General features: G+C 37.8%; 1 protein-coding gene across 2 annotated transcripts in view; it reads right to left on the bottom strand.

Moving 5' to 3' along the window:
* Positions 1-11,826, bottom strand: part of ptp4a2b (protein tyrosine phosphatase 4A2b) — a 28,464-nt gene extending 16,638 nt beyond the window's left edge. For both annotated transcript variants that reach the window (XM_028461700.1, XM_028461701.1), the window contains exon 1: positions 11,671-11,826. The gene's annotated coding sequence lies outside the window, so the exon portion shown is untranslated. The remainder of the gene's footprint in view (positions 1-11,670) is intronic.
* Positions 11,827-12,787: the final 961 nt, after the last annotated feature.

The following is a 12,787-nucleotide window of genomic DNA, read 5'->3' as shown; positions in this document are numbered from 1 at the left end:
TGTAGGCCAGAGGATTAGAGCACACAACCAAGTCAAACGTTCTGATCGGTTCACATCCACATGCTTGTAACATCAATCTTGTGTACGGGGTGCAAATACAAAAAAACAAAAAAACACACAAAAACTTTTCCCAAAAAGAATCCAAGGGGTAACCAGTGAAACCTCTTACAGCTGTGAATCAGTGGGAACAGTATTGGAGCCAAAAGTCAGAGGCGTTTCTTCATTCCCGCAGCCTTTGCATGTGCCAAATAAAAGATAACTGATACACTTGGAAATGTCAAGAAGGATGAGGACAAAGAAGTAGATAATACGAAAACTGGTCAGATATCACAGAAAGAACAAAATCCCACAGAGGACGAAACAACGGATTAACTCAAAACAAACAAAAGATAAAAGGAAAACACCAAGAAAAGTGCAGACAAAGATAAAGTTGGGAATTAAGACTGGCTGAGATAAAAACCGAAGATCACACCTGCCCAACAGTCCAGCTGGGACTTTGCTGTGCGACGTCAATGCTGTCTGTAATGTTGGGTGGGTGGTTCGCGCCTCAGCTTTAAAAACGGCTCAGAAAAATTGTTCACAGCGGCTGAAAATCACAACACACAAACCAGTGATTAAGTAACTACACCAAACCCAATGTGTTTATGGGAAAATAATAATTCCATGCAATACAAATTTAATAATAAAGCTATTGGAAGCATCACTAACTTTTGTGTAGTTATCCTAATATTTGCCATGCATTATTGCAGCAGCTGCTGTTGCTCTACACTACACCTTTAAAAGCAGTCAATACTTAATGACATTGAATAGAAAATAAATACCATTAAATCTGTTGACAAGACACGTCTTATGGACAAGTGTAAATACAACCAGGCCACAGAACCGTATTCTGGTTCAACTGGTAATGATTTGGATTCCAACTCCATTATTGTCGAGGCAGTTGCTTTATAGAATTAAGGAGCTAATGTGTGTCTACTGTCTAAATTATGATACTTCAGGTATTCCCCTAGGTTTAAAGCAAACAAAAACACAAATATTAGCAGTATTGGGAGTCTTAAATTGCAAAACAACAGCTAGACAGTCACAAGTTGTTGGTTACCAGGTAAAATGGTGACCTACAGAACAGTAATAGTTTTAAAAAGTGCCACTGTTAAAAACAATGTCACTTCTAATGATAGTCTGTTGCTAAATTGATGAGGAATCGCCAAGGCTTTACCGACAAGAGGAAGAAAATGTTATTTAGATGTGAGCTATAAACGACAGATATTACTGACAACTAAACACAGACTTCTGGGGGTGTTTGACATTGCACAACTTTGAAAACACCTCAGGTGACTCACCCCACAATGACCCTTTAAAGGAGACATATCATGTATTTAAATCCTTCCTTTTTACATACAAATCATACAGTTGTCGTCTATATAAAGTGGAACTGCAATGCTTGGGTCTGAATTCCTCATTATTAGGCCCCTTTTCTACCCCTTTTCAGATGTGCTTCTGAGAGCAACTCGTTTTGGTGGGGTCTCTTTAAATGCAAATTTCATTTTTCATTTCATTTTATTATTTATTTCATTCATTAAAAAAATGCAACAACAGCAAATGAGACACTTCATACCCCGCCTTCTCTCCAGGTTGCAGAGGTGACACTTGGTTCAACTCCACCCTGTTCGGCCATTTTTGTAGTTTGATAGAAGAGATACGATTATTTAGCGGCTCAGAAAATGTTTATTCACACGTTATTTACAAAATGTCAACAACGGAAGACTTGTCCATCCAGCCTTACATGATCGAGCCAAAGTCGGACCCGGCGGAGCGAGATGAAAATGAAGATGATGAACCTGCAGTACCCTAACAAGTGAGCTAACACAAGCACCGAGCTAACGCTAGCACCGAGCTAACGCTAGCACCGAGCTAACGTCACAAAATGTATTTTAATAGTCTTTTCGGAGACAAAACGGCCAAATGAAATGACTAATGAAAACTTTAGTCTTGAATTAAATCACGTAGGCCATATCATCAAGGATCTAAAACGAGCACACAGCGCTAACATATGAAGACGGTGCAACTGCTAATGCTAACAAAACAATAACAGGGACGTCTTATCACACTCTTTAGCGTTATTTACAGCTTACCGAAGTGCTCTGTTCATCGTCTCCAAAGATAGAAGGAATTGCCCCTCAATCAGATGACGTCTTTCGACAAATCCTTCTTTATACTGGCGGAGGTTGCTGAAGCAGTCATTCTTGATGTGCTTCGCGCACACAAAAATGACCTTACCCACAGATGTGGGTACATTTCCGTATAAAATTAAACTCAACCAGGCGCTCCGAAAAGGTTCTGATGCTGGGAGACGGTGTAATGAAGCGTGTGGGTTACTACATCAAACAACCGAACATTTTGACTTATCTCGTAACTTCGGCATCCTTGAGCTTGGACTACAAAATAAAAGCGAGAAATAAAAATGGTGGATTGCTCGAAGTGTTGGGCCTGGAGTCGATGTCCTAATTTGGCAGTTCCGCTGCAAATACTGTGACGTTATTGTTCAAAAAACGTAATAGAGAATAGAAAAATCAAAACAGATTGAAAAATATGATCAAAACAGAATATAAAGATAACAACGGAGCACCTGAAGATAGTAATTTGAACTTTTCTGTACTTCTAAACACTAAATATACAACAAAATGCATTTAAGGGCAAAAAAAAGTGGATTTATCATGATATGTGCCCTTTAAGTTTGTGCAACAGCCACACAGCAAAAGAACAAGTCCTGTTGCTGGTTAATACAGAAACAAGAGGGGAACACTAAATAAATCCAACAAATAAGTCATCAAGTCTCTTGAGACAGACGATATGCATGTTGTGCTTCCAGGAAAAGGCTCAATAATGATGAAGGCCTTCAATGTGTGAGACAAAGACAGGTTAGGGCTGGGCGATATATTGAGTTTTCAATAAATTTCGATATATTTATTTAAAAGTCTAGTGTAGTGCCCGTAGGAAGTATGTATTGCTGTAGAAAAGTGAAAGGTTAAGAAGCTTTTTCATGCTAGGACTGATGATATCACTGAAAATTGGAACATAGGGATGACATCATCACCGTGGAGAGCTAGAACTAATGACATCACTGAATCTGTCAACTCAGGAGGTGGGGCACGGGGAGTCCAAACAAATCAGACGTTGCACACCCTTGAACCAAGCAGTAATAATAATAATACTTTCAATAATAATATCTGATAAATTCCCAATGGTCGCTAATAATAAATATTTGATAGTTAATTGTAATAATTAAAAGAACTTTACAGCACTGTGGTCAGCTGAAGTAGTTTTAAAAATGTGCACAAATGCACATAATTTGTTTTATAAATGTTGATATTGTTCTCTACACCTGTTAATAAAGGTCCCTGTGTGACATTGGGTTTTAACAGACTTACCTAATTTTAAGGGTTTGCCTCTGAAAAAAAGAAACCAACAGGTACGCTGTGCTACAATGGTCAGGGGAAACCCCAAACACATCACAGAGAAAACATCAATATATATAGTAATGCCATTCTGGTTCAATTGTATGCATCAAAGCATCATCTTAAGGCAAGGGCAAAATATTGAGATTTATATTGTGATATAGCTTGGAAATATAAAAATATTTTAAAAAAAAAAACAAAAAAGGCCATATCGCCCTGCCCTATGACAGGTCACCACAGCTTTCAGCAAACATTACACACAAAGATGGCTGTGAGCTCCATGGTACCGCCTTGCAATCCATCATACTTAGAGGGAAAGATCAACAGGGAAAACAGACACGCATACATATACAAAGACCTTTTTTAAAGTGAAAGAATGCTCATTATTCAGCACAACATCAGTTCCATACAAAGTCCTTGGGAAGTCCCTGTCATCCATTTCACTACCAACAACATTTGAAAGGACTCCTGTAGAATTGGGTCAATCATTTCAAAAGTTGAAGAAAACCTGCTCACATTTACTCGATTAAAAAATGCAGTTATTTCAAATGTATCTGTTGTAAATAAAAATGCCAGGGTGATTAAAGTTATATCCATCCTACAATTGGCTAAATATGTTGTCTGTAGTTGATCGATAGGATATCTTCATTTAATCGCAATTATATCCTTGAAACTAATTTGAACATATGCATTCAAATCTTACCAAATTTAAATTCTTATATTGGTAAAAATATATATATATTGGAAAAATGGCAACATAAGCACCAATAACAAAAATGTCATTGAATGTGTCTAAATTGGGGTCTTCTGAATTTGAAACAACTTTTTCAATTCTGATACAATACCGATATTGTCCAATGCCACGATCAATTCAATACGATTGCAGTGCGAATCATACATACTTATTTATAGTAGAGAATGTTAGTAAAGGCTTTAATAATTGATACTAGTGATTGACCAATTCATCGGCTGATTTTTGCGTGTTTTACGTGTATCGGCATCGGTCGATGTGCACTGCTGCGTTCGCCGATCCATTTTATATACAGAGCAGCTGCCACAGGTTGCTCTGTGTTGCTGGAGACAGAAGGTGCAGAGTCCCTCCCCCCACTAGCAGAGAGTGAAGGAAGCTCTTCAACCACAACAGCAAGCTTTAAACTTCCAAAGCATCTTTTAACTGTTTCACTTGGCGTTGTTCCGTGGTTCCACGTGTTGTCGCAGTTTTATTTAACGAGCAGCTGGCTGGAGGTTTGGCGTGTGTGTTTCTCCCTCTCACTCAGCACTGCACTGAGAATAAGTTTTTATAACTTTGAGAAGCACTTTACTACTTGTTTGAATATTATTTCTGTTAATGTTGATGCAAATTAGAACAGAACTTGAACAGTTTGTTGCTTAATGCGCAGTTTGTTGCTTAATGCGCAGTATGTTGCTTAATGCGCATCTTTTCCTCTGCTAATTTATGTTCTGGGGTTGTGTTGGAATGAACTATTATCCATGAATTATTTTTGTGTATAATACTATAATTATATATATTTATACTCAATAACCCTGTTAATAAAATATATCTTCAGTCAGGCCAACTTTTGTCAAAGCTATTTTCAGGAGAAGATCGAACAGTTCTTTCATAATATTTCCTGAGATGTTTTCATTATTTGTTAAATATTTTTTAGGTGGTGTCGTTCTACATCACCTTTGTTAATTTCAATAAATGTTCCTTTTTTTAAATAAAAAAATGAGACTTGTAGCATTTGTTATCATTGTGTAATTGTTATGATGTAAATTGAGGGAGCAAAAGTAGCATCAGCTCAATAAAACCGACAGTCCGCATCGGCTAAGGCTGATGGGAAAAGAAAAAAAAAATCGGTATCGGCTCTAAAACATCCATATCGGTGGATCCCTAACTGATACTACTCAAACGGAATAGTCAGCAATAGTAGCCACGAGAAAAACTGACCATTTATTGTCAACCAATGGGTTACATACATTTTAACCTTATATACAAGAATATGCTGAAAATCAATAAAATAAATGAGGATCCTGAAAAATAACAATGATAAATCCAATAAAATCAGAAGACTGTCTATTTAAGTGCAAAAAAACCCACTAGAAATGAGACAAGAGTATTTTACAGTTCAATAGAATAAAAAATAAATCAGAAGATGCTAAAAAAAAATTGTTCAAATCTGAACATAAAAAAATACTTTTTAGGTGCAAAATAACAATTAAAGTCTACTTCAGTTATTATTTTACTGTCAGTATTTAGTTCTGTTAAGTTCCTTAATAATGGATAAAAATAGGTAAAAGCAGAAAATCAAGGTAATTATCTCTGTTTTATTAATCATAACAAACGGTTGAGATTCTGATGAGACCTAATCATTCAGCGCTGGCGGTCAGGTGTAAGAACATGCAACTCCCTTTTTCCATGTGCAACTGCAAACACTCACCTACACACGCACATCGCAAAGCCCACTTATCACACAGCTTTGCAGCTTCTGAGTGAGCGCAGATAAACAGTGTGGCAATCAAAGGCCTCTCGCACCGCCAGGGAGGGCTCTGGGGGACTGATCCCTCTCTGGGAATAACTGAAAGAGACTGGGACTCAGTACCTTAGAAAAAGGACTGAAAAGGAGGAAACAAACAAGCAAACAAAAGCCTGCTCTGTGCTCGTCTAACTGTCCTGGCAACACTTTTAATCATGGGTACAAAATCAAACAGTAGCATCTGAACAATTAAACAGTGAGGAATTAAGTCAGACTAAATGCATATCCTATTTGACTCACATTCTAGCCCAGATGAAAGAAGCATATACATAAAGAGTTGATGACTCCTGGCAGACGAGCACTATGGACTATAATTTAAGCAAACATTTCTGTAAAAGATGGGCTTTCACTGAAGCACAGACAAAACACTACCTTAACCTAGTTTCCGCCACTACAGGTCTGAAGTCCTACCCAGAAGAAAACATTTACTGTTTGATGTACTGATATGGATTTCTAAAGTTCTATTGACTGCTAATCTGAGGTGAGTGATGAAGTACAAGGAAATAGTATCTACTGAAACAAGCTTAATAGAATACAATACATAGATAACCAAAAACATGGCAATGAGACACCCAAAGTAGACACCAAACAGGAAGTTATCAATCCTACTCAAAAGCGCAATTAAGCTACCAAGTAATTGGAGTGGTAAATTGACAGAAAACCATTTAATCACAATTAACTAACATGTGGTAAGAGCCAAAATTTAAAAGATAGTAGTATTTTTAGACAACAGCGTGAAAAGGGATGTAGCCACAGGCCAACTAAACAACTAGATGACAGGTTGTCATTTGTGTTGCAACATTTCTATTGAATCTGTTTCAAAATTTCCTCAATTCCATTTCAGAGTACAACTATTTCTGTGTTAGTTCACACATTTCTGTTTCAACATTTTTCCTTATTTAGATGACTTGACAGTGTATTACAATTCCAAAAATGATAGCAAACATGCTAAATAGGGTTAAACAAGTCAACAACTTACTGGTACTTAAAGCCGGGTGGGTTACGCAGAAGTCAAGCAAGATTACATTGCGAGAAACTTAATATGTCAGTTTGCTACACTTGTTAGACACTCAGCCTCTCAGTGTACTGTAAAAACACCATTGAAATGCTTGATGTGATTCTAAAACATGTATGATTGTTTGGCGTTTCATATCGTCATTTCCTTTAATTGCAGCCAACAAGCGAATTAACATACATCGCGTTGCAGGTTTTCTCTCAAGAGCGCACAGATAGCTGTAAAGGCACACACTAGATTTCAATAGAGTCCATTACCAAAAAGAAAAGGAGTTAGTCATTAATAGAAATGTCACCTATTCATTATGTTTACTTTGTATACTCTGCTCCAGGTGACTCAGTCATCCATACTTCTTGAATAAAGATAGAGGAAGATAGTAACCCATCTATGACTGATGAGTCACCCATCTAATTAACCTACTTGCATTCGAGATATATGGAGACGACATACTGCTTAAATGAACCTTTAGAAGTGTGGTAAAGCTTGAAAAAGGTCTAGAAATTGCCTTTACTTTAAATATTAGTTAGTTTCTTTCATCATGCAGAGCTGGTCAGGTAGAACCCATAAAAACTAACATTGGACAGCAACTTCCTTGGAATGGTTATCTTTGGGGCCCACTCTACAGAAACATTAAGCCTTTTTCATCCAAGCAGCTCAAACATTTTCCAAATATTTAATGTATTACTACATATAGGCTTAAACCCAGTCATTTAGAACAACTGCGGATAATAAGTCCCAAACAACTTGGCTTTAGTTAGGCAATTTGACGTGTGCAACCTTAAAAAGAACAAAATTTCTTGTTCAATTAGCCTTGACCAACAACACTAATTGGGCCAGGCAAACAAAGCAAAGTATGAACTGAAGTTTTCAAATGTCACCAAAAATGAATCTTAACTCCAACTTAAGATGACGGATTGGGACAATAAGACTGAGGAGCATAAAACCAATCAAAGATGGTGTGGCAGAAAAGCTTTTGGCAACTGCTCTACAGTAAATATTCTCCCGTGGTAAAACAAACCAAGAAATGAGAAGACTTGCATATGCCTCCTAGGGCATGGCATCAATTCTACTGACATTTGGAAACCAACTTCGCCTTCTGACAGCAGCATCAGGGGATGCCTGTTGCCATACCGACAATTGTGTGTTAGAAACAAGTGCTCCTGCTGGGAATTCTGGTGTCCCATGTGTGAAGCAAAAGAGAACCCATAGAGCAGTGTGTACTCATTAACAGTCCAAAGCTAAGGACACACAAAACAACAAAGACCAAGGCTTAGAAAAAATATTTGCACCGACGCATGGACTAAGAAACTTCATAACCAATGAATTAATATATTTACGAAAACAACAACATGTCCCCTTTGATTGTAGATTAACTACAGGTAGCAAGTTCACTTAATGCGGATTAAACGCACAAAGAACACAATGGTTTGGGGTCATGCTGTGACAGGCAGTCACACAAATTCCCTTTTTAATAAACCTCTAAATGAAATGGAAAATAGCAGCATAACAGCACACAGGCTCTGGAAAACAGGGAGCTGTTTGCGAGCGGTCCCCCAACACTTTCTAGAACCAAGGTGGTTCAAAAATAAAAAGCTTTTGGATCCAGAAAAGGTCAACCGTGACGCATACAGTAAATGACGACGTGACATGAGCCTTCTTTTGCTAACTACCTAAGCCGACAACTGTAGACAGACAAGACAGGTGAGAACAAATGACAAAGGATTATCCCATTCCTACCTGTTGCTATAGTTTCAGTGATGCGGCCGGGCAACAGCAGCATCTAGACGATGCATCAATCAGTCAGGCAGAGTCGGAGCCTTTGCTTTATCCTAATAGTGTGGCAACAACAGTAAACGAACACTGTGTTGACCGAAACATGATTCATTAATCAACATAACAAAGCCACTGGACAAAAAATATGCTGCCAATAGCTGCAATGAGAACTAGATAGGTTGTATTTACTCAATGATTTCCAGTTAATAGTAAATTTTCTTTTAAACAATAAAAGTTTTAGTTTAACACAGCACAGTTTCAATGATATAGAAAGAGGAATTGGCCAGTTTGGTCATCACTAAGCCTCCCTTCCAACACTGTGCCAACATGTTGCTATATGGGCTAAATGCTAGCAAGCTACAACAACATACTGTAGGTGTTCCTCTTAGCTGACACTTCCAACGGATTGGTGTCAGGTAACTGTACACTGGTATCATGTTTCATAGGTACGGTAACCAAGTATGAGAATTTCCATTTTATCAAAACAACATTTTAAAGATTCAAGCAGGACAGGGACAACCATTATCACTTTATAATATTCTAAATGAGTCAAATTATTTCAGCATAAATATAATCCCAATTGATGTTTTCTTAGCTTGATAAAGGAGGCCTTAATTTGATTATAATGATGCAATGATAGGAAAAACATTGAAGGATCAATGAATGATTAATAACCCTGCATGGGCATGCGTGAAAACAAATATTTCAAGTGACTGTTACTGCACTTAATATACTGTTGTCTCAGTGCAATTAAAGCTACTTTGCATAAAGACAACGCTTTCCACTTTCAAAGTTGGCAAAACTTTGACACCACCACCATTTATCAAACTTTAACAAGAATCAGAAGCAAGGAGTTTCCCCAACAATTAGGGCAGATTGATTTCAGCTGCAGGCGAGCTGAAAGACAACCAAGTCCAGGAAATCTACTTCTAGAGATGCTAGCAGTGCATCCTGTACCCAATAGCTGCAAAATCAAGCACGTCTCCAGTGTGATAGACCTATATCTACAACTAAATATCATGCCAGCCCGAGGAACTCTTTGTACTCTTTTGCGGATGTTGTGAAATCCAAGTCTTCAATGAGCCACACCTGTATATTTGAAGCTAAAGCTGTATTATTATAGTCAATGGTGAGCCAGGCCTTTAAGTCTTATAAAGCCTCCCATAAAGAAATGCCATCTTTTTAACGCTACATGCAAATTAGGTCACCTTGCTGTGACTCATAAGCAGGAATGTATTATTGGCTTACCTGTTACACAGGTGACTCATTGACAGAAGTGAGTGGTGCTTCTAAGTGTCCTTAAGAGCCTGGTTGCGTTGGCCACGAACGTGAATGAATAACTAGTAATAATGAAGGAGTGGGAGGCCATGATTTGAAAATAGAGACAAGGAGAATGTGCTGAGGCCTATAGTATCACAGCTGCTGAAGTCAAACTTCCTCCATAGATGCATTTCCGTCTTTCAATTCAGCCCACATGGCTACAGAGTTGGGTGCTTTCCGCTTTAGAGAGGCTAAATTACAGAGCTATCCAACCCCAGGGTTAGTTACACCTACGGATGAGGTGTGTGCCAAGTGGCCAACCCTAAGTTTACAATGCATGCAACAGTTTGCCAGTCAAAGCAGGATCGCACGCAAACAACAAGTTGGAAAAATGTCTTTGCGTTTGTGTTGTTCATCCACGTAAATTGTTAAATTACTGTTTAGTTTCAAAGAAAAAATGGGCCCGGTGCTGTGGCTCAAGATGTGCCACAAAGGGCGGAAAGCGGCTAGCTTAGCATCATGGCTACCAGCCGATGTGAGAAACACGATTCGGTACCAGTGGCACTCGTGAATTACCGACAAACAAACGATTTTAAAACCAAATCAAACTAGTTTTTAACTCGATCACATCAGCCACTCTACACATTAGTAGCTCTTTGTGGAGGTGCTAGAGCTAATGCTAGCTTGTTGGGGGAAAAAGAAAAAAGGGAGGAAAAAAATCAAACGACAATATCTTACAACGAAAATATTGAGTTTAATTACAGGACAATGAGACTGGATCAAAGTTTATAAATTATATTTAAAAAAAAACCACACACACACCGCTTCACAATGTTACAAAGAGTCTGAGACTTCCTTTACACTGTTGAGAAAAAGCATTAGCCATAGCCGCCAGCTAGCATGCTAGTTCAGCTCCGTGCTCTGCTTTTATCGGTGCTATGGTTTGACTGGTGATCTTATTAGATGGTGACTAAAAAAACTACAAAGTGGTTGCTGTTGACAACGGCCACTGTTAAAAACAATAAACGCTAGCTCCTGTAAGTTGGGGGGGGGGTATTTTAGAAAAAGTACTGACAATGTGGACATCGACGTTCAGCCCATGTAGGAGGCCAAGAAATGTTAAGCAATGTTTAAATAGGTGACCGTCCGACTGCCACTCGTTGTGTAACAACATATTAATTTATTCATTGTGAAGTATATAATCTATAAGTAATGATATTAGTTTTAAAAAATGCTTTTAAAATGTGATTATCGAAGACAGAACTTTTATTATCCTTTATCTGAGACCCCGCTTGTCACCAGTTTCAACAGGTCACCAGTTGAACCGGTACACCGTCGTTTACCAAACAGTTCAGAGAAGGGTTAATTCGCTTATTTGGTCCCACGCAGATCCTTGAAACTTAGTGTTTCAACATAATATAAACTAATTCCAACACTATTTAACACAGTGGTAATCCGCTTTGTTCCACATGCTAACGGGAGAAAAACCACGGACTCGCCCGCTCCAACAAACTCATGCTGAATGTGTGTGTGATCCGACAAAACCCAAACTGTTGTTGAGACAAGCGGCGCTACGATCCTAACAATATCTTTAGAGTGTTGGTTAAAGATGAAGTGAGAAACTACTTACAAAGAGCAGGCAGAACATTGAAATCCTGTGACTTCGCCGGAGAAAGTGGAGGGAGAGCAGGGAGCGTAGTCAGGTAGCCTTTTGGTTCCTCTGGTGTGGAGCAGCAGCTCAGCCACAGTCTGGGAGGAGCCTCCGGTTCACTGGCCTCTTCACGGACTGTCGGAATACTCATCATCAAGACAGGCTGCGTTCGTAATCGTACTCGCACTAAGTCTGGCGTAATTTTGTGAAATAATTTTGTACAGAAAACCGAAACATGTTTCCCATAAAAACGTATCTCATTAATTCACAAAAGAAAAGAAAAATCGAAAAAAGTCTTATGAAAACAGAAAAAGGCATTTTTTTTTTTTTTTTTTTTTTAATTATTCTTTTAATTAAATTTTTGTTTTTTATCTCAACAATTCGGAAAAAAACAATAAACATTTCCTATGAAAACAGGACATTTTTAAACTTATTTTTATCTAATCAATTCAGAAAAACACAAACTTTTTTTCTTCAGAGAATTATTCAAAATAGTTAGTAGCTATTAGCTGTATTGCCCACTAACTTTTACTTTTATGCTTTCCTCTCCTCATATTATATTATTCTTATTTGTCAATTTTTATTTTTTTCCACTCTTGACTGCTTTTGGTCTATTTTATTCACTTTACACTCTTTTCATGCCACGTTTTTGCCAATTTTGGACCATTGTTGGCATTACAATGTCTGCCTCTATTTTTTTTGTTTTCAAAGTGAACGGATACATGTTTTATTTGTTTATTGGATTAGGTTAGGTTTCAGGTTAGGGTTATAATCTCAGTAAGGAGGTAAACTCAGTACATGACACCAGTATGCCAGATGGCCTGTCCACCTCTGGCCTCTATTATTGTATTGTCATATTGTATTTCCTTCATTGCACTATTTTTCAGGTGTCTTTTAGGTATCCTGCATGTTGCCTTGTGTTGTTTTTTTTTTGTTTTGTTTTGTTTTGCTTGTCTTTTGTTCTTGCACTTTATCCGAGCTATCATGACCGTAAATTTCCCCACTGCGTGATCAATAAAATCACTCACTCTTCTCTAATCTACAATCTATTTACAACATATTATTTTAACTAGTGTTTCCTGTTATGAGAGAATGT

The sequence above is a fragment of the Gouania willdenowi genome, chromosome 11 (assembly GCF_900634775.1).
Source record: "Gouania willdenowi chromosome 11, fGouWil2.1, whole genome shotgun sequence".
In the NCBI taxonomy this organism is placed as follows: Eukaryota; Metazoa; Chordata; class Actinopteri; order Blenniiformes; family Gobiesocidae; genus Gouania; species Gouania willdenowi.
Note: the sequence above shows the minus strand (reverse complement) of the source record. Positions and strands in the feature narration are given on the sequence as shown.